This window comes from Callorhinus ursinus, unplaced genomic scaffold (assembly GCF_003265705.2).
Source record: "Callorhinus ursinus isolate GAN/ISIS: 27379988/994484 unplaced genomic scaffold, GSC_fseal_2.0 scaffold8, whole genome shotgun sequence".
Lineage (NCBI taxonomy): Eukaryota > Metazoa > Chordata > Mammalia > Carnivora > Otariidae > Callorhinus > Callorhinus ursinus.
In genome coordinates this window covers 33,236,437-33,254,769 of record NW_027397070.1, presented here as the reverse complement: position 1 = coordinate 33,254,769, position 18,333 = coordinate 33,236,437, and the positions used below count along the sequence as shown (strand labels likewise).

The window sequence follows — 18,333 nt, the reverse complement described above, 5'->3', positions numbered from 1 at the left end:
AATTATATATATATATATAGATACATACATACATAAATACAATCGAATATTACTCGGCCATCGAAAAGAATGAAATCTTGCCATGTGCAACAACATGGATGGAACCAGAGGGTATTATGCTGAGTGATATAAGTCAGTCAGAGAAAGACAAATGTCATTATTTTCACTCATATGTGGAATTTAAGAAACAAAACAGATGAACATAGGGGAAGGAAAGAAAAATAAAACAAAAACAGAGAGGAAGGCAAACCATAAATGACTCTTTATACAGATAATAAACTGAGGGTTGCCTGGGGCGGGGTGGGCTAAATGGATGATGGGCATTAAAGAGAGCAATTGTTGGGATGAACACTGGGTGTTATATGTAATGATGAATCACTAAATTCTACCCCTAAAACCAATACTACACTACATGTTAACTGACTTTAAATTTTTTTAAAAAGGCAAAAAAAAAAAAAAGGAACTACAGGTTCTAACTTAATTCATGTCTTAACATTTCACTGCTCAGTTTTACCAAATCTGTGAAACAAATACAAATTTAGACACAAGAACAATCCAACTGACCCAGTGAATGACTTTGACCACCATCCTTCCCTCTTCTTCTAGGATGCAAATCTGCGGAAGTTTTATGGAAGAATAGCAAAGCCAAGAAATGGCACCAAAACATCCACTATTGACTTGTCACATCCCCAAGGAACAGAAACAACCAAGGCTATGGGGCTTTGGCAAAGTTTTAGGAAGATGCTCTTAGTTCTAACTCACTCTTCATAGGACACCTGTCAGAAGCATATAGTTCCTTGGCAAATTGCTGGCAAAGCCTTGCCTCTAACTTATGTGGTCTGAAAAAACTAAGATCCCCATCAGTTCATTTTGTAATATGGCACCATCTTTTGCCATTCTGGTGACAGCTATGTGTTAACATATCCACAGTGTACTGTCTAGCCTCCTTTGTTGCCAAAAGCATGATGAATTTAAAAAAAAGGGGAGGGGGCACCTGGATGGCTCAGGAAGTAGAGCATGCAACTTTTTCCTCTTTTTAAAGATTTATTTGAGACAGAGAGAGAAGGAAAGCGAGTGTGAGCAGTGGGGGGAAGAGAGACAAGAGAGAGACTCTGACACAGGGCTTGACACAGAGTGATCTCAGGATCCTGAGATCATGACCTGAGCCAAAATCAAGAGTCCGACACTTAACTGACTGAGCACCCGGTGCCACCTGAGGTGCCCCTGAGTATGGGACTCCTAATCTCAGGGTTCCAAGTTCAACCCCCACCTTAGGTACAGAGCCTACTTAAACAAAAACAAAAACAAAAACAAAAACACTAAATTAAATTTTAAAAAGTTAAATAAAAAAAAAGTTGATTAAAATTACAGTAGTTTGTGGCTCCAAAACAAGGCAAAACTAACTCATGGCCTTGATCTGGTTTGTACATTATTAACAAACTGAGCTTAGCCAAAAAGCAGAATATAAGAATCCATTTCAAAAACCAAAAGATGGGCATCTGTATTGCCCAGACAATGCCCAAAGCTGGGATCTGGGCTATCTACTCTTGGAAGCCTAAATTCAGAAAGCCCATCAGATGGGCAATGTTTGTCAACTACACAGAAGACTTTTTTTTTTCCAAAAATGAAAAGGACAAAGACTAGTTTAACAGCTGACCCTAATTATGTACCTGTCAGAATACAAGGTACCTTCAATTCTAATCCTGGTGCAATTTATAGAACAGAATGAACTCAGGTTATTACTAAAGGTGACTGACATACTTAGGAAGTGTAACAAGATGAATGGAAAAAAAAAAAAGCTTCTGAAATCAATGTCTGTTGAATGAATATTATGTTTGAGTAGCCTAATTGCTAATAAGCCCTTTGTTTTCATTTTCTCTTCCTGGCAATATATTGTTAGGGCATAACTTTCCTATTATTTCCCTAAATGACACAGTTTGAGTTTTACTCAATTGTCTTCATTAAATATTGTCAAAGTGGCACAATATCCAGCTTTAAGCCAAAAGGAAAAGATCTATTGTAAGTCAGGAAATCGTACCAACTACACTGGAAACTGAACCTGCTTCCCTCGGTTTCCACATTTAATTCACAATAGTGGCTATGGTTTAGAAGAACTGCAATAGTATATTTGATACCAAATTTGCTCCACTGTAAAAATAAATAAAAGTCTCCCTTCTGAGGTGGGCAATAAAAAGCTTATTTTAGTATCTAAGGATAACCCAATATTAGATTACATGTTTGACTACTACTCAAGTTTTCATTATTTCCCTTTCAAAAGAGCTTTCACAATTTATGTTAAAAGACAACAAGGAGGAGGGAAGCTGAGAAGTTGTGGGAGTCACAGGCTTCTGTGGCTCTGTTCTGGGTGAGCAGGGTTTTTTTGTTGTTGTTGTTGTTTTTGTTTTTTTCAGATAAGAGATTCAACCTATTGAAAAGTTATCTCATTAACAAATACAGTCTAATGCTGGACAGGCTCCAAATGGATTTAGAGTTGGCATATAAGAGCGTTTCTTTCTTTTTTTTTTTTTTTTTTCAAATAATTTGCCTATCACCCACATAGCCAAAAGGAGGGAGTTCAAAAGTAGTATCATCCAAATACACAAATGCAACATTTTTAATCTCATGCAACATTTGCTGCTCCAGAAAGTCAGACTTTAAGGAACCATTAACTGAAGAAGCATTTTTACTCTCAATCGGCCCAGCACTTACTGCCCCAGCACTGTTTCAGAATTCAGAGATACAAAGGAAGTTGTGATCCCCCCTAACTTGATGGAGAGAAAAGAATGTACCACATAGGAAAACCAGAGGCAAAGCAATCCTGTGGGGTGTAAAGAACTAGGCTGCCTGGCTCCCTAACCTAGTCTGCCACTAATCAGTCGCAATACTAGAGCTAGGCAAGTTCCTTAACTTCTTCATGCCTCAGTTTCTTCATTTGTAAAATGGTGATGATAGTACTCAACTCATAGAGCTGTTAGAGGAATCAACGGTTAAGCCCATGTAAAATATTAGGAAGGACCCGGCATAAGGGTCCTTGACTATTGCATCATACCTTGACTATTAGCATCATGTTGGTTGTGTTAAGTTCTGTGGTCAGGCTAAGGGCTCTAAGGAGGAAGGAGCAGAGGGGGTCAGTAAAAGCTGAAGCAGGGAAGGCTTCCTGGAATCTGTGGAATCTCCTCAAGATGGATCTGAGAGCACAAGGAGAATTTAGAAACTCAGAGGAGCACCCATTCCAAATGAGGGAAGCCATTACTGCAGAAAGTCACAGATGGTGTAAAAACCAGGAGTGCTTAAACATCAACAAGGAAAATAAAGCTCACCAAAGTTGAGTATGTATTTGGTAACCTCAGATTAACTGCAGGGGAGGGGGGACGCAGGGAGAGGTCTCCATATACTTGCTGCAGTGCTCCTGGATTAATTAGTGTTTAACTAATTTTTAGACCTGGGTGCTATGACTGCAAACTCACTTTGAAAAAAATGAAAAAAACTCAGTTCCCTCCTCCTGGAACAGTGGAAAGGATGTCAGAAAATGAAAAGGTAAACTTTTTCTTTTTCCTGCAAAAACAGCCTGCTAGAGTGGAATATAGGTCATCAAAATCAACTTGCATCTCATCTGCATCTGTCCCTTTCAGTGGGGGTACTAAGTGGTGGCTTGGAGGAACCGGAGGGGCAGGGAGGCACTTCAGATCTCTATCAGCTGCCCTCAGCCACTCTAAACACAATCTAGAGAAAAAAACAGTATACTTGCTAAGCGAATATAACCTCAAATGAGGTATCCTCCACCCCAGTCTGCCCCACTGACCAGATGCTATCCCCAAGCCACATAGAGAAACTGCCCTCCTTATCGATTTCTTAAACAGTACCTATGCAATCAGTTACCTCTAAACTGAGCTCTTGGGAAAATCACCAAGAACAGATTCTGTGAGTGTTTAGGATACATACTCACTTGGAAGATTTCCTCCATTACCAAGTTAGAAATCATAATGCCAAAGTAAGTGACAGTAGCCCACATCCCTTATTCAGAGAAGAAAAAAATTCACAGAATAGAAAAATTTTCATTTTGACTGTGCCCTCTCTAGAATTTAAACGAGTTTGTAACCTAAATTGGCAAAGTTGCTTTGTTTCCCGCAATAGAAGGATAGCCTTAAAACTTGGAAATACCAGGAGCGTGAGATGAAGCCAAGGAGGGCCCCACAGAAGTTACAAGCTCTGTGATTATTTCTTGAACCAAACACCTAAGGCTCTCAGTGGTACCAAGCTTTGTTGGAAAGCTTGTTTCCCCTGATCCAACAGCTGTAACTTTTTAAGTGATTTCACAGAAGACCTCAAGATTCTCAAGCCAAAGCCACTCTTTATAACATCCCCAAAATATTTACACAATGAAACACTTTCAATCTTAACCATGTTTTGTTTGTAAACACCTTATTTGTACTGATGACCATAGTACCAACACTAAAAGCAGCCTTTTAAACAAAGTAGCTCAAATAAAACCACACACAGACACACAGGCATTCTTAACACCCAGAGCCTATCCACAGAGCAAGAAAGCCAGGATTCAAATTCCTTGGCACCTACTCACTAAGCTCCTGTAAGCACCACGCAAGGACATGACCCACTGCACCCTCGCTAGTATAGCACCTCCTTATTAATTTATGCTTCTAAAAACCCACAGAATCTGACTACTGATAACAGAATGTTACAAATATTGGACAAATGTTTCCTACTCCCATTTCTTCTCTCACATTAGCCACGTGGGACAACTGATCCTGTTTTTGGGTAAACTCCACCCCAGATGAGAGAGCCATTGTCCACCTCCTCTACCCAAATGGTGCCTCAGGTATTAGGCCTGGCAAGAGCCTCTATATCTTTCCCTTGGTGTGTCTCTGTGTGCCTTTGTGTGTGTCTCTCCTGTCATACACCTCCTGGGAAAGTTATCTGGGTCAAGGATAGTACAAGAGAAATCTAGAAATATAGAAGTACCTGCTTTGGGGTAATAAGAATTGTATTAAGAACTGTAACAAGAATTTTAAGGAAAAAAAGTCTATGTGAGTGAATGTATTCCAAAACCAAATAATTACAAAATACATCTATTTCAAACACATGGGAGGCCTTTTTCACTTCAACTATGTGCTACATGGGAGTTTTCATTTATGCTGAGATGAAACTACTTCACAGAAAACTACAGGAATATTACAACTGATGCCAGAACTATCAATGGAGAGAATGCAATCTTGAATCTCCAATCATGGTTCTACTATTGACTCAACAAATATTTATTAAATACCTGCCCGTGATCAAACACTAATTGCTAGAGAGACAGGGAAGGACAAGACAAAGACCCTGCCCTCAAAGACCTTAGGGGAGTGGAAAAAAAAGCTACACATTAGAACTGTCAGAATTATAGAGACACAAGAAAAACTGATAAATGAAGGAGATTTTCAGTCAATGATAAGTTCTAGGACAAAAATAAAGAGTGGGTGACAATTTCTGATTCTGTTTCTTCATGAGGATGTAAACACCTACTTAAAACAAGATGATGAATGTCAACCACCTGGCACTCAGCATCCCCAAGCATTTACCTGCACACTAATGCACATGCATAGACACTCACAGATACAGCCTTTTCCCCCCTTAACTGCAGTATCTGTGATAATCCACCTTGGAATGTAATAAAAGCAGAAGGTAAACAAAATATTTGTGTAATTCAATTATACTTAATGCAATTAAATTACAAATAACTGCATTCATCAAGAATCTATAAAAAGGTAAAACCTAAGGGTGCCTGGGTGGCTCAGTTGGTTAAAGCGGCTGCCTTGGGCTCAGGTCATGATCCTGGAGTCCTGGCATTAAGTCCCGCATCGGGCTCCCTGCTCGGCAGGGAGTCTGCTTCTCCCTCCGACCCTCCCCCGTCTCATGCTCCCTCTCATTCTCTCTCTCAAATAAATAAAATCTTTTAAAAAAAAGGCAAAATCTAAACAATTCTAAGATACAAGGATAAACAGAAGTCCAGATAGAGGGATAATACTAGTAATATTAGAAATATTTTTATAGGGGCGCCTGGGTGGCTCAGTGGTTAAGCATCTGCCTTCGGCTCAGTTCTGGATCCCAGGGTCCTGGGACCGAGACCCGCATCAGGCTCCCTGCTCAGTGGGAAGCCTACTTCTTCCTCTCCCATTCCCCCTGCTTGTGTTCCCTCTCTCGCTTTGTCTCTCTCTGTCAAATAAATAAATAAAATCTTTTTTAAAAATGTTTAAAAAAATGTTATTATAAAGAGTAATATGGCTGCCTTGCACACTCTGAAGGACTGCCATAAGGATCCAGGCTATTTTGCCAGTCAAAGCATACACGTAAGGCTCAGATATTAAGCCAAAGAAATGTTAACCCAAAGGCACAGTGTCAGAAGCTGAATTTAACTCATCTTCAGATTATTTTGAGAAAAGACAATGACCAAGTCCTTGCAGAGTCACAAGATTTTATACCACGAATTAACTTTGGGAAACACTCTCTATCCCTCCCCCACATTACTACTGACCAAGGTCCCCTGAGGTAAAAGGTTAACCCCAGGGTGGGGTAGCCAGCAATGACAGAGCCCGAGCAGGACCCAGGCCTCCTAGATCCCTGCCCAGTCCGCTTCATTCTCAAGGACCTGCATCCCTCAGGCAGGTGGCAGGCTTTTAGATTTTATGAGAACCACAAGGGATGACATTGACTTCCATAATTCAATTTCAGTCATTAACTGTCCCTATAAACTTCCAGAGAGCTGCACCTAGAGCAAATTGAGGCCCTTTACTGGTGGCCTGGGAGCTCTCTTCATGCAAAACAGAGGACACACCCTCCTTGAGAAAGCTGCCTCTAACACTGTCAGGTACGTTATCAGGAACATTATGCATCTAGCCTGAAAGGCAAAAGAGATCATTCCATTGTAGTTTTCAGAGCTTGCCTCAGGAAAAAGGCTCCAAACTATTACTTCCGGAGAGGGGGAGAGTCCAGGTACGGACACACGAGAGGGAAAGGGGTCTTGAACTGTGTCCAAGCTACTTCTAAGAGAATGACGAGAGGCCTGGGCTGTGAAACGGATGAAGAAGACAGAGCAGCTGGGCCCGGAACGAGCATTTGACCACACCCTCTGGCCACGCCCTCCCAGCTGCCCGCAGAGCCACATCGAATTGAAACAGCAGTGGGAGCAGTTAAGATTCCGACGACAGGAGTCGCTATGGCAACGGGATTCATCTTGCAGACAAACTCCGCTTCAATTCACTAGGTCCTTCTCCAGGCTCAAGCAACTACCAACTCAATGAGAGCAAAACGGTCACGAGTAGCATTTGCTCTTGTTAATGCTCTCCTGCTGGTGGAGATGGGGTGGGGGACCGAGTTGGAGGAAAGAAAGCGTAGGTATCTATTCCTGGGCCCACGAAAATATTTGGGGGGGGTGAGGGAACACAACACCCCAACGCCAGGCCGTGAGCAACTTGATAAGAGCCATTCGCAGGGTTTGATGAATGAATGAGTATACGAGAGAATGAGTGCTAGGGAAAGGAAATCCAGAGGACTTTATTATAGAGTTCTCGGGCCTCGAGCGCGTCTCAAGTACAAGGGCAAGCCCATCACGAGCGGTTGGATTTTGGATACCAGCTGGTTCCTATTGCCCAGCCCTCCTCACAGTGAGCATTATCATCTGATTATTAGACACTCTGCACCTCCTTACCACCTCCCAGCCCAGGGCTCCGGGCAGATGCTTCGCCCCCGCTCAGGTGCTCTTCGTGGAGGGAGCAATCAGAGCAGGGGCGAACGAAGATGCACCTTTCCCAGGCGGAGAGGCAGGAGCGCTCTGCGGCGCCTCAAACCCGCTCCGCAGGCGGCGCAGCCTCCACTCACTGCTGTCCGCCAACACCCCCATGCTCCTTCCGCAGCGCGGGTTTCCCTCCTCTCCTGTGAGACCTTTAGCTTCCAACTTTCTTGGAATTACAGTCACCCCGTCCCTTTCGAATAAAGCTTGAAGTGAAGGCTGCAAGGATGTTTGCGGTTCTGCTCGGACGCGGGCCGGCGGCTAAACGAGTCCCTCCTTCCCTGTCGCCACCTCCGAGTCCACCACGCCTGCCTCAGAGCCTCCCCAACCAGCAGCTCCCTACCGCGGCAGGGCCCCCAGCCGAGGCCACGACCCCTCGGCGCCCCAACGCCGCAAGCCTCGGGAGCCCGCAGCAAGGCGGCGAGTGGTACCCTGCCTGCTATTTTGGCATCCCAGCTCCTCAGAAAGAAAGGAGGGAGGGACCCCTGTCCTCGGGGGCGCCTTCCTCCGGGCTCGCCTTGCTTTTCGCCGCGCTTGCAGCCATTTTCCTAAACCCAGCTTCGCAGCCGGGAGCTGTCTAGGTCCCTTTCCCACCCAGACCCAACCTGAAGGACGGGTTTAATATTTACCTACTGGCCCTGGGGCTCCGGGAAGGCAGCGGGAGGGCGCGTCGCGAACCCAGCGCCGGGCCCGAAGAAGCGCGCCCACCCCCGCGCCACCGCGCGGTGCTACTTAATGAATGAGTGCGGCGGGCGAGGCGGCACGTCCCCCTTACCTGAGCAGCCCCTGCATGCTGGAAAGGCGGCTCTGCGCTCCGGGTACAATGGGATCCGGTTAAACAGTTTCCTTCACAGCCGCTCGTAGGTTACCAACTCGCAGGTGACATCACCCTCTCCTCGCCTGATAGGATACAATGTGGCGCCCACTGCGCATGGACTCCCCAGCCGGGCCCGCACACCCCTGGGAGTTGTAGTCTAAGTCTCCCAAGCACAGCCCGGGTAGCTACGCTAACTGGGGTTCGAAGAACTACACTTCCCGAAATAGTCCTCGACCGCTTCGTCCCCTCCCTTTGGTCCCGCCCCCGCCGGGACCCGCCCCCTCCCCGCCCTCCAGCCTTGCAGCGTTAGCGGTGGTCGTTCAATAAGCCGAGTTGCGGACAGCGCGGGTGGGGGGAGGTGGGGGGAGGTGGGGGGAGGGCACCGTGCGGTTGTGCCCTTTGACTTGACCTCCACTCTGCCCAGTGCGGACTCTGAGGGCCACCAGGGGTCCGGCGCTAGTGCGCACGGGCCAGGCAGCTCTGATCAACCCGGCTCTTGGCCCCAGCTGGAAAGAGAAGATTAAGCCTTTCACTGCCGTCCTTGGGCGTAGAAACTAATTAATAGGACGCACTGGTTTCTGGGTTAAAAGCGGTCCTGGAATTCCCCCACGTCCCCGAGGATGGGGCGATGCCGGTCCCGAAGAAGAGAAATCCCCGTGTGCCCCACTTAGTACAATTCACCTTTCTGTCCTCTTTCCTTCTCCCATTTAACGGAGTCCGGGTGACCAACCAGAACGCAGGGAACAGCTTAGTTGGCTGAGCTGACAGAATAACGGAGGCTGTCACTAGTAAAAAGGCGGCGTAACAGACAGTCGCTGCAACCCTCCATCAGGGAGCCTACTGCTGCTGCGGAGATAGTACTATCGCGCAGCCATGCTTTTGTTCTTCCCTGCAGCTGACTTCCCGCCCTGACGCTCTCAACTCCCAAGAAGACGACGTCCTTGTCTGAAGTTTTAATAAACAACACATATGTATACGTGTACTTTTAAATCCAAAACACTCTCCTCTCATTTCCCATACCTTTCTCTCAAGTATTTTTTTAAACGACCTAAACCAAAACAACATCGTGCTGTTCGAGAATGCTGGGATCTTAATACAGTCAAATGTTGAGTTAAAGGTAAGCAAAAGGTGTGTAGCAGAGTTCTGACCCTTTAGGAAGATTTTATTTTCGTATTAAAAATTTTACCGTGACATTTTTCATTATTCAATGAATACCAAGTATTATCAAAAATTAACACTGAGAGCAAATCTCCAGGTGTCTTTTTAAGTGAGTAAAAGAAATAGATGCATCTAGTTATTCCAGTTGTAAAGGTAACTTATAATGGTACTTGATGTATCTCAATCACAAATAAGGATCAGCTCACACCCTTATTTCCACTAGCAAAATCTCTAGAAGACTGTACAAAAAAGTTCATGATTAAGATTTAAAACAACTCCACCTAATCATTGGTGGAAAGCTTATCACTCTTATTCTTTCATTTCATTATGCAACACTAACTTGGGTTCAAGAGAAAAATGTTCATGGAACTGGTTGAGGATCTCAGGGGAGAGAGAGAGATGCTTTGCTTTGCTGAGAGAGGAGTTTTAGTGCTGAATTCTGATTTTCTTTTAACAAGCCTATTCCTTACAGACCATACACATTTTTCTCCACTGAAGGAAGATAAATTTGAATGTTCTGAACTACTCTATCCATTTCAAATATTGTGTTAAATGGAACCCAGACAATGCAAATGTTCCCTTGGCCATCAGATCAAGAGTATAACTGGTGATATTCTAGTTAATGGGTAGGCTTAATGTATTGCAGCTCATTGTGGAAAAATATTCAGAAAGAAACTTGACCTGAAATGATTCTAAAGGCTCTCCAGTTTTATAACTGTGTAAAGCTTTTAGATGGAAACATAATCAGTAAGCCTGAAATTTATTGAGTCAATAAATTGGATGTGGAGACTCTCTATAAGGCAGGGCTTATCCTTATAGATAAAAGTATATTATTGAGGTGCACTCCAAGGAGTAACTTTATAGGACAAATCACTTTACAGCAATTTCTCTTGGGTCTTCAGCAATGAAGGAGAGGATGGAGCCTGCCTGCAGAAAAAAATTCCATTCTCTATAGCAATTAATGTTATAGGGATGTGCCATGTTACACAGCTCCTTTCCATATGTAAAAGACATCATATACGGTAGACTCTAAGCACAAAAATGTGTGGATGCTCACATGTGAGCTGTCCTTCCTATTCAATAGATATGTCGATAACAGATACAGAAAGTAAGCTGTTGTATTTGGAAGCATTTTTCTGTAAGTGGTGATGGATTTGAACTGATCCCTGTACGTGGTTTCATTGGTAACCAGGGGAAACAAAGATGGCTCTTCAGCATCAGAAAGGCAGTCTGCGGACTGGGACCAGAGGAAGATTAACAACTTCTATCGAGACAGAAGGGAACTGTCTCTCTCTTCCTCTCTATGAGATGCATGCACATACATTCACATACACTCATTGTGTGTTTGTATTTAATTCTAAGTGACTAAGTAGTCTCATGAGACATCAAAAACACCCACTCTGTCTAGCTTAATTTACATGCTCTTTGCTTTTTTTCTTTTCTTTTTTAAATGGTTGCTGTTATTCTATTTTTTTTTTTAAAGATTTTATTTATTTATTTGAGAGACAGAGAGAATGAGAGAGAAAGCACATGAGATGGGGGTAGGGTCAGAGGGAGAAGCAGACTCCCTGCTGAGCAGGGAGCCCGATGCGGGACTCGATCCAGGGACTCCAGGATCATGACCTGAGCCGAAGGCAGTCGCTTAACCAACTGAGCCACCCAGGCGCCCCTGGTTGCTGTTATTCTAGAATGATCTTATGAAAGACCCCGTCTTGCCCCATAATCGTTGCCTATTAATTAGGAAACTGTGGGACTACTGATAATAGATTTAATTGACCATCTACAGGTGGAGGAGGGGGAAGGTGTCTTAGGGTATTTTGCTGATCTTTCAAAATAACCTCTCTCAGTTCTGGTTACAAGGTTTTACTCTACACCTTGGGCTTTAGATAAGGGAGGAAATGAGATATAAATAGAGAAAGAATTTTAAGTTTGTAGCTTTGCATGTGTTTTCACACAATAGCTTGGTGTTTTGCAACAATTGAGGTTATGTGCTGAGCCCAGGTTTGGGATCATGCCATTTTACCACTTTTGAGCAATGTGACTTTGCTTATTCTGTGTTGCTTACTCCCTCTGAGCCTCAACTTTCTTATTCTTCAAATGGAGTTAACAACAAAACCTACTTCACAAGGTTTTTGAGCATTAAATTAGATGAGACAAATAGGAACACTTCTGCCATTGAAAATTCAGATGCTGGTTCTTGTTATCATGTGCAGTTTTCCCCTGAAGATTATCTCAAATGTCAACTGTAATTATGAAACAATAAAAAGCTATTTAAATTTTTTTAAAAATTTGTTCTTAAGAAACTATTGGAAATTATATAGCAAGCACATATTATCTCACTAAACTGTAAGTAGGCAAAATGTACTTTGGAAAAAAAATGAGAAATCCAAATTGAACAGTGCTTGTCCTTGGCTTGTTTTCAGATCCATGCCTTGTCCTTCCCCACTGCCCAAGCTGTCCTCACTATCACAGGCCATCTGCCCCCCGCTCCTGTTCGGAGAAAGGCCCTGCCGAGAGGTTGGAAGCAAGAGCAAGCGTGAGACCCATTTCTCCACTTCCACTTCTCCACCGCTGGGTGATGTTTCTGGCAAGGGTAGCAGCATTTCCCACGTTGGGCTGGTCCACTGTGGTTCCAGCTTCTTCCAGTTCACCCCAGCCTCTGTTAATGCCACCTTCTCCCCTGGTCCCTCCAGCCTAGGGGCAGAGGGGGCTTCCTGCTGTTGCTAATCTCTCATTGCCTGTTTGGCTTCTCAGACTTTCTATCACCCCATGACCAATTCTCTGTACTATGTTATGTCTGTTTTAAATACTGAGAATGGTTTTTGTTTTTCTGGTGGAACCCATAACTGATATATTTGTGTCATAGTTCTCAAGTTCTAAGTTCTTGTGTCTAAAGACACAAGTTCTTGGGTCTAATACTTGTGTCTAAAGTTCAAGTTCTTTTAGGGGCAGGCAAGAGAAACTTTTCTATGGCCAGTTTCTGGAAAATAACGAAAGTAATAGGATTAAGTGAAAGGATTAAGTAACCAAGCCTCCACCTACCAGCTGAGATAATTGAAACAGTGATAGTTTTTGGAACTTCTCTCCAGAGCGCTGCTCTAACAGCCCTCAGTCTCCACATCTCTTTGTTCCAAGTCACAAATTCCTGAGAGAAGCTGATAGCCCTATCTCAGGGTGACTATCCCTGAGGTAATTATCTACAGCAGTGGTTCCTAAAGTGTGGGGCCCCAGACCTGCAGCATCAGTATCACCTGAGAACTTGTTATAAATGCAAATGCTTGGGTCCCATCCACAGACCTACTGGAAAAGAAACTGCAGGGATGAGTCCCACAATCTGTGTTTTAACAAATCCTCCCGCTGATTCAGAACCACGTGAAAGTTTTTGAACCACTCCTCTGTAGAGAAGATGACAAGATCATGTGGCTTAAATATGGTCACTGAGCACCTATCCCTGTGTGTCTGGGAGTCTTCGCAGAGAGGAAAAAGTGTTATGAACTTGGCAGCCACCCCAAGAGGTGTTGAGTAAAGCTGGTAAATCTGTCAAGGTCTTCACGGTAAAATTTGGTTCTTCCTGAGGAAGAGGACTTTAGAGTATTCTGAGCCAACTAATCAATTTAGTCACAGCGAAGTCACTTGGAAAAGACTCATTTCACTGTGTTTAATTGAGAACTTGGAAAAGCTGAAAAACCAGCATCAGGGCAGTACAAGGGAGATGCAATCTTACAGAAATCTAAAAACAGGAACATTCATAAGATCAGACCACAGTAAAAGGAGGTATGAAAATAGCTCTAGCCACTCAAAACTCTTCAGACCAGTCTCATCTGAACAGCTCCTGGGGATTCAGAAACAGAAACTCTCCTTTGAGGGGTGCCTGGCTGGCTCAGCCAGAAGAGCATGTGATTCTTTATATGCAGGTCATGAGTTCCAGCCCCACATTGGGTGTAGAGATTAGAAGAAGAAGAAAGAAGAAAGAAGAAAGAAGAAAGAAGAAAGAAGAAAGAAGGAAGAAGGAAGAAGGAAGAAGAAGAAGAGAAGAAGAAGAAGAAGAAGAAGAAGAAGAAGAAGAAGAAGAAGAAGAAGAGGAAGAAGAAGAAACTCTCCTTTGTCTTAGCTAGGATCCCTATACTAGCTTATTCATAACTGGTTTATGCTTGGCCCATCTATGAGACCTGTACTCTTCAATTCTGTAGCCCCAATGTGGCTATTTAAACTTTAATTAAAATTAAATAAAACGTAACATTCACTTCCTCAGTCACAATTGCCACATTTCAAACAATGAGGCCACATGAGGATAGGTTTACCATATTTGAGTATCTCAGATATAGAGTATTCTTGTCATTTGAGAAAGTTCTATTGGACAGTGATGCTCTATCACCTTATGAATTTTCAGATCCTGTCAGGCTGAAACCCATCTTTTTTCCTACATCTTTTCCAGGTCAAAATACAGAGAAAGAGAGAATGAAAGAGAAAAAAGAGAGAAAAAAATCTGATTGTTCCAGTTCAACATTTTAAGCCAGATCATGCCAAATTTTCATTGACTAGCATGAAAAAGGCAGATAACCCAACCCAAAAAATGGCCAAAAATCTTAAATAGGCACTACACATACACACATACAAATTCCATATCCAAATGGTCAATGAGCATGTGCACATGTGAAATTCTGAAATTTCAAAGTGATCATGTGAAACTGAGCATGCAAAAAGGTGCTCAAACTAATTAGTCATCAGGAAAATGCAAGTAAAGACCACAGTGGGATACTACGACACACCCGTTAGATTGGTTAAAATTAAAAGGACTAACTATATTACTGATTGGCAACTAAATCATACAGTGCCAGTAAGAGGATCAATTTGAATAACTGCTTTGGAAAACTCTTTATTAGTGTCTGCTGAATGTGAACGTACACATAGGTATATTATAGCTCAGCAGTTCACTCCTAGGAATAAACCCAACAGGACTGTGTATATGTGTTCACCAAAAGACACATATTTGAATGTTAATAGCTATTCTGTTATAGCCCAGGGTGGCCAGGCCATATTTGAGATATACTAAAAATATTGTTGGTTGGTCTGAAATTCAAATTTAACTGGGAAGTCTATAGTTTTACTTGTTGAATCTGGCAACCTCATCATAGCCCCAAACTAGAAATAGCACAGTTGTTTTTGCAAAGTAGAATGGATAGATAGATTGTGGCACAGGCACATAATTAATACTATATAGCAGAAGGTGGCAAACTTCTTCTGTAATGGGCCATGTGATCTCTGTTATAACTACTCAACTCTGCCACTGTAGCATGAAAGCAGCCAAGATGTAAAGAAATGCGCACAGCTCTGGCCCAATAAAATTTTATTTACAAAATCAACAACTGGCCTGTGAGCCATAATTTGGCAACTCCTGGTATCTGGCAATGAGAGTGACTAAGGCATGTCTACTTGTAAAAATATGGATGAGTCTTCACAAAAACAACATTAAGCAAAAGAGTATATATTGTTTATATTTACCTAAAACTAAAAAATAGGTAAAAATAATAATGGCATTAAAAGATAGAAGAGTAGTTACCTTTAGGGGATAGTTACATGAAGGAGAGCTCTAGGGTGCTAGCATTGCTCAAATTTTTTGTCTGGGAGCTGGTTACATGGGTATTTCACTTTGAAAATTCATCATACTGTACATTTACAATTTGTGTGCTTTTATGTATGTGCATTATGTGAAAATGAAATAGTTATATAAATTTAAAGCTAGGCCAGATTATCTCAAGATCATGCCCATAAGAATTATTTTATGAATTCTTATACCCAAGGGTTTTTTTTTTCTAATTATAACAGGAATTCATGTTGTTTTATAGAGAATTTAGAAAATACTGCTACTTAAGGCAATAAAATCACCCTTAAGTTTACAAATCAGAGAGAAATATTAACAGTTCTTCTCCTGCCCTCCTCTTTCAAACCTGGATCATTTTATTTTATAATTGGCTTATCTTATTTGAAAATAAATCTTGGGAATTTTCTATGTCAGTACATTTTTTTACATCTGCATTTTAATGGCTACATAATAAAATACTATGTCTAGATAACCATCCTTTATTTCGTCAGTCATCTATTGTGCAATAAGTCACTTCCAATTTTTTGGTATTAAAAATAACTGATGTACTTCCTACTTCAATTTTTGTGCCCATCCATGAGTATGTCTTTAGAAGTAGAAATACAATGTGTATGCTTTTGATATGTATTGCCAAATTTCCTAGATACTTGTTTTTATTTTTTGTGGATGTTACAGTTGATGTTTCCTATTAGCCCAGGTCTGGTATTCGCTGAGAGAACTGAATCATGTCCTGAAGGAACTTAAACTGGTAGAGATGAATTCTAATCATGTCAGTGGGGTAGCTGAAGGAACTTTCAGATAGGAATGAATGTCTGAGGGAAAAGGAAGCACCTTCTGTTGTCCATAGTTATCTGGCCCTTGAGGATATGCTGGATGTGTTCATTTGCTAGAGACACATAACAAAGTACCACAGACTGGGTGGCTTAAATAACAAAAATTTATTGTGTCACAGTTCTGTCGGCTATTAGTCCAAAATCAAGGTGTGTGCGGATGGTTCCTTCTAAGCGCTGTGAGGGAAGATCTGTTCCAGGCCTCTCTCCTTGGCTTGCAGTTGGCTGTTCATTCCCTATGTCCCTTCACATAGTCTTCCCTCCATGTGTGTCTGTCTCTGTGTCCAAATTTCCCCTTTTTATAAAGACTCCAGTCATATTGGATTAGGGCCCACCTTAATGACCTCTCTTTAGCTTGATTATCTCTGTAAAGTCCCTATTTCCAAATAAGGTCACACCCTAAGGTACTGGGGGTTAGGATTTCAGCAAAAGTATTTGGTGGTGGGGTGGGACAAAATTCAACCCAGAACACAAGGTGAACCCAAACAAGAGAAAATTGGCTTTGTTGATCTCAGCACTGTTACACACCAGCATGTTACAGTCACATACATTTAAAGAAGTCGAACATCTGATTAGGAAATAAAGATAGGATCTAAAAACTGAAGATAGCAACCTGAAACTTATCAAGAATAACAGAAAATGCCAAGTACTTTCTGCATCGCGTGGCCTTCTTAATGCTGTTTCTGGTTTGGAAGGCTGAAGTCTTGCCTCCAGGTACACAGTCCTGTCACTCTGGATCAGGAATTCTCATGTGAAGACTCTACTGACCTTCCATTGGTAAAAATTCCCTGGCCATGCATTTTAGATAAACCATCCCAAGTTAGCTCTCAAAATATCCCCTACTGAGTATGTCACATAATTTTCATATTCTTTTTCTCTTTAAACATCCAATCTCTGCATGGGCTCTTTAACCCCAAAATGGTCAGTCTCCATGTGGCAAAACCTTATCTACACGTAGAAGTTGGGCTGGGTGTTCTGTGGAGGGAAAGAATTCTGCTTACTTTTTCTGTAACTTTCCTCGGGAATTATCCTGGCAGATATAATCTCCTTTGTAGCTGAAATAATACAGCATGTAGGATTTATATAAGAGCCTTGTTTCACAGCAGGTTATGCTAGCACTTCGACACTGGATTTGGAGATTAGGGGCGACTTTAGTCCTGTATTACATGAGAACCTTGTGATGTGGAATTTCTCATGGAAAGCCACACATATGCCATACAATATGTCATGGCATATTATCTTTGTGAGAGTGTTTTCTTTTCACCAAACTGTGATTGTAACCTTTTCTCTTGGGTTGTCTGTGCCCTCTCCCTGTGTCTCAAGCTCCTAAAATAATATTTTGGGTTGTCAGAAGACTAACCACCCAGCTAAAGTGGAAAAGGAGATATTGAAATGCTTTATTCTGGCTTTGCTTTCCTGAAAGTGACAGGTTTTCTTCTCTGGGATTTATGTTATTGTTTTAGGAAATTATACTCATTTAAATCTAAACATAGTTGGAGCAAGTAAAACATAACCCCGTTACTTTTCACTCACGTGTAACAGTGATTCTGAATAACAGGGTCGTCCCCCTCTTGACTTACACATGAAAGTGAACTATGCTGGAAGCTATACCACCTCTGGCTACGAGCCCCCTAGAATTTGCAAGTTGAAGAGTTTTGAGTAAGGTCAATGCTAGGATGGGAAACTCTAAAGAAAACCCAGATGTCTCAGATGAATATATGATTTTAAATGTGTTTGATTGTGGAGCGCCTGGGTGGCTCAGTCGGTTAAGCAGCTGGCTTCTGCCCAGGTCATGATCCCAGGATCCTGGGATCGAGCCCCATGTCAGGCTCCCTGCTCAGCGGGAAGCCTGCTTCTCCCTCTCCCACCCGCCCCCCGCTTGTGTTCCCTCTCTCTCTGTCTTTCTCTGTCAAATAAATAAATAAAAATCTTTAAAATTAAAAAAAAATGTGTTTGATTGTATCCCTAAAACTCTGGTGGCAAATCCCTTCAGCTATCATCTTGAGAAGCCTTTTCACGATACATACCCCTGCTTAAAATGTATTGGTGAAGAGTCCCCTCCCTGCTCAAGGTAGAGCTGCATCTGTGGCACGCCAAAGCCCCATGGCACTGCCTCAGAAAAAACCCATTGTTAGATTTC

The 18,333-nt window shown here is 42.4% G+C and overlaps 1 protein-coding gene across 4 annotated transcripts in view; it reads right to left on the bottom strand.

Moving 5' to 3' along the window:
• The window catches only part of DAAM1 (dishevelled associated activator of morphogenesis 1), a 164,812-nt gene extending 156,119 nt beyond the window's left edge, over positions 1-8,693 (bottom strand). For 2 of the 4 annotated variants that reach the window (XM_073895288.1, XM_025869940.2), the window contains exon 1: positions 8,562-8,693. The gene's annotated coding sequence lies outside the window, so the exon portion shown is untranslated. Of the gene's footprint in view, positions 1-8,415; positions 8,437-8,561 lie in introns of those variants that run through there. The other 2 variants (XM_073895289.1, XM_073895291.1) reach the window with 2 other exon arrangements.
• Between the last annotated feature and the right edge of the window lie 9,640 nt (positions 8,694-18,333).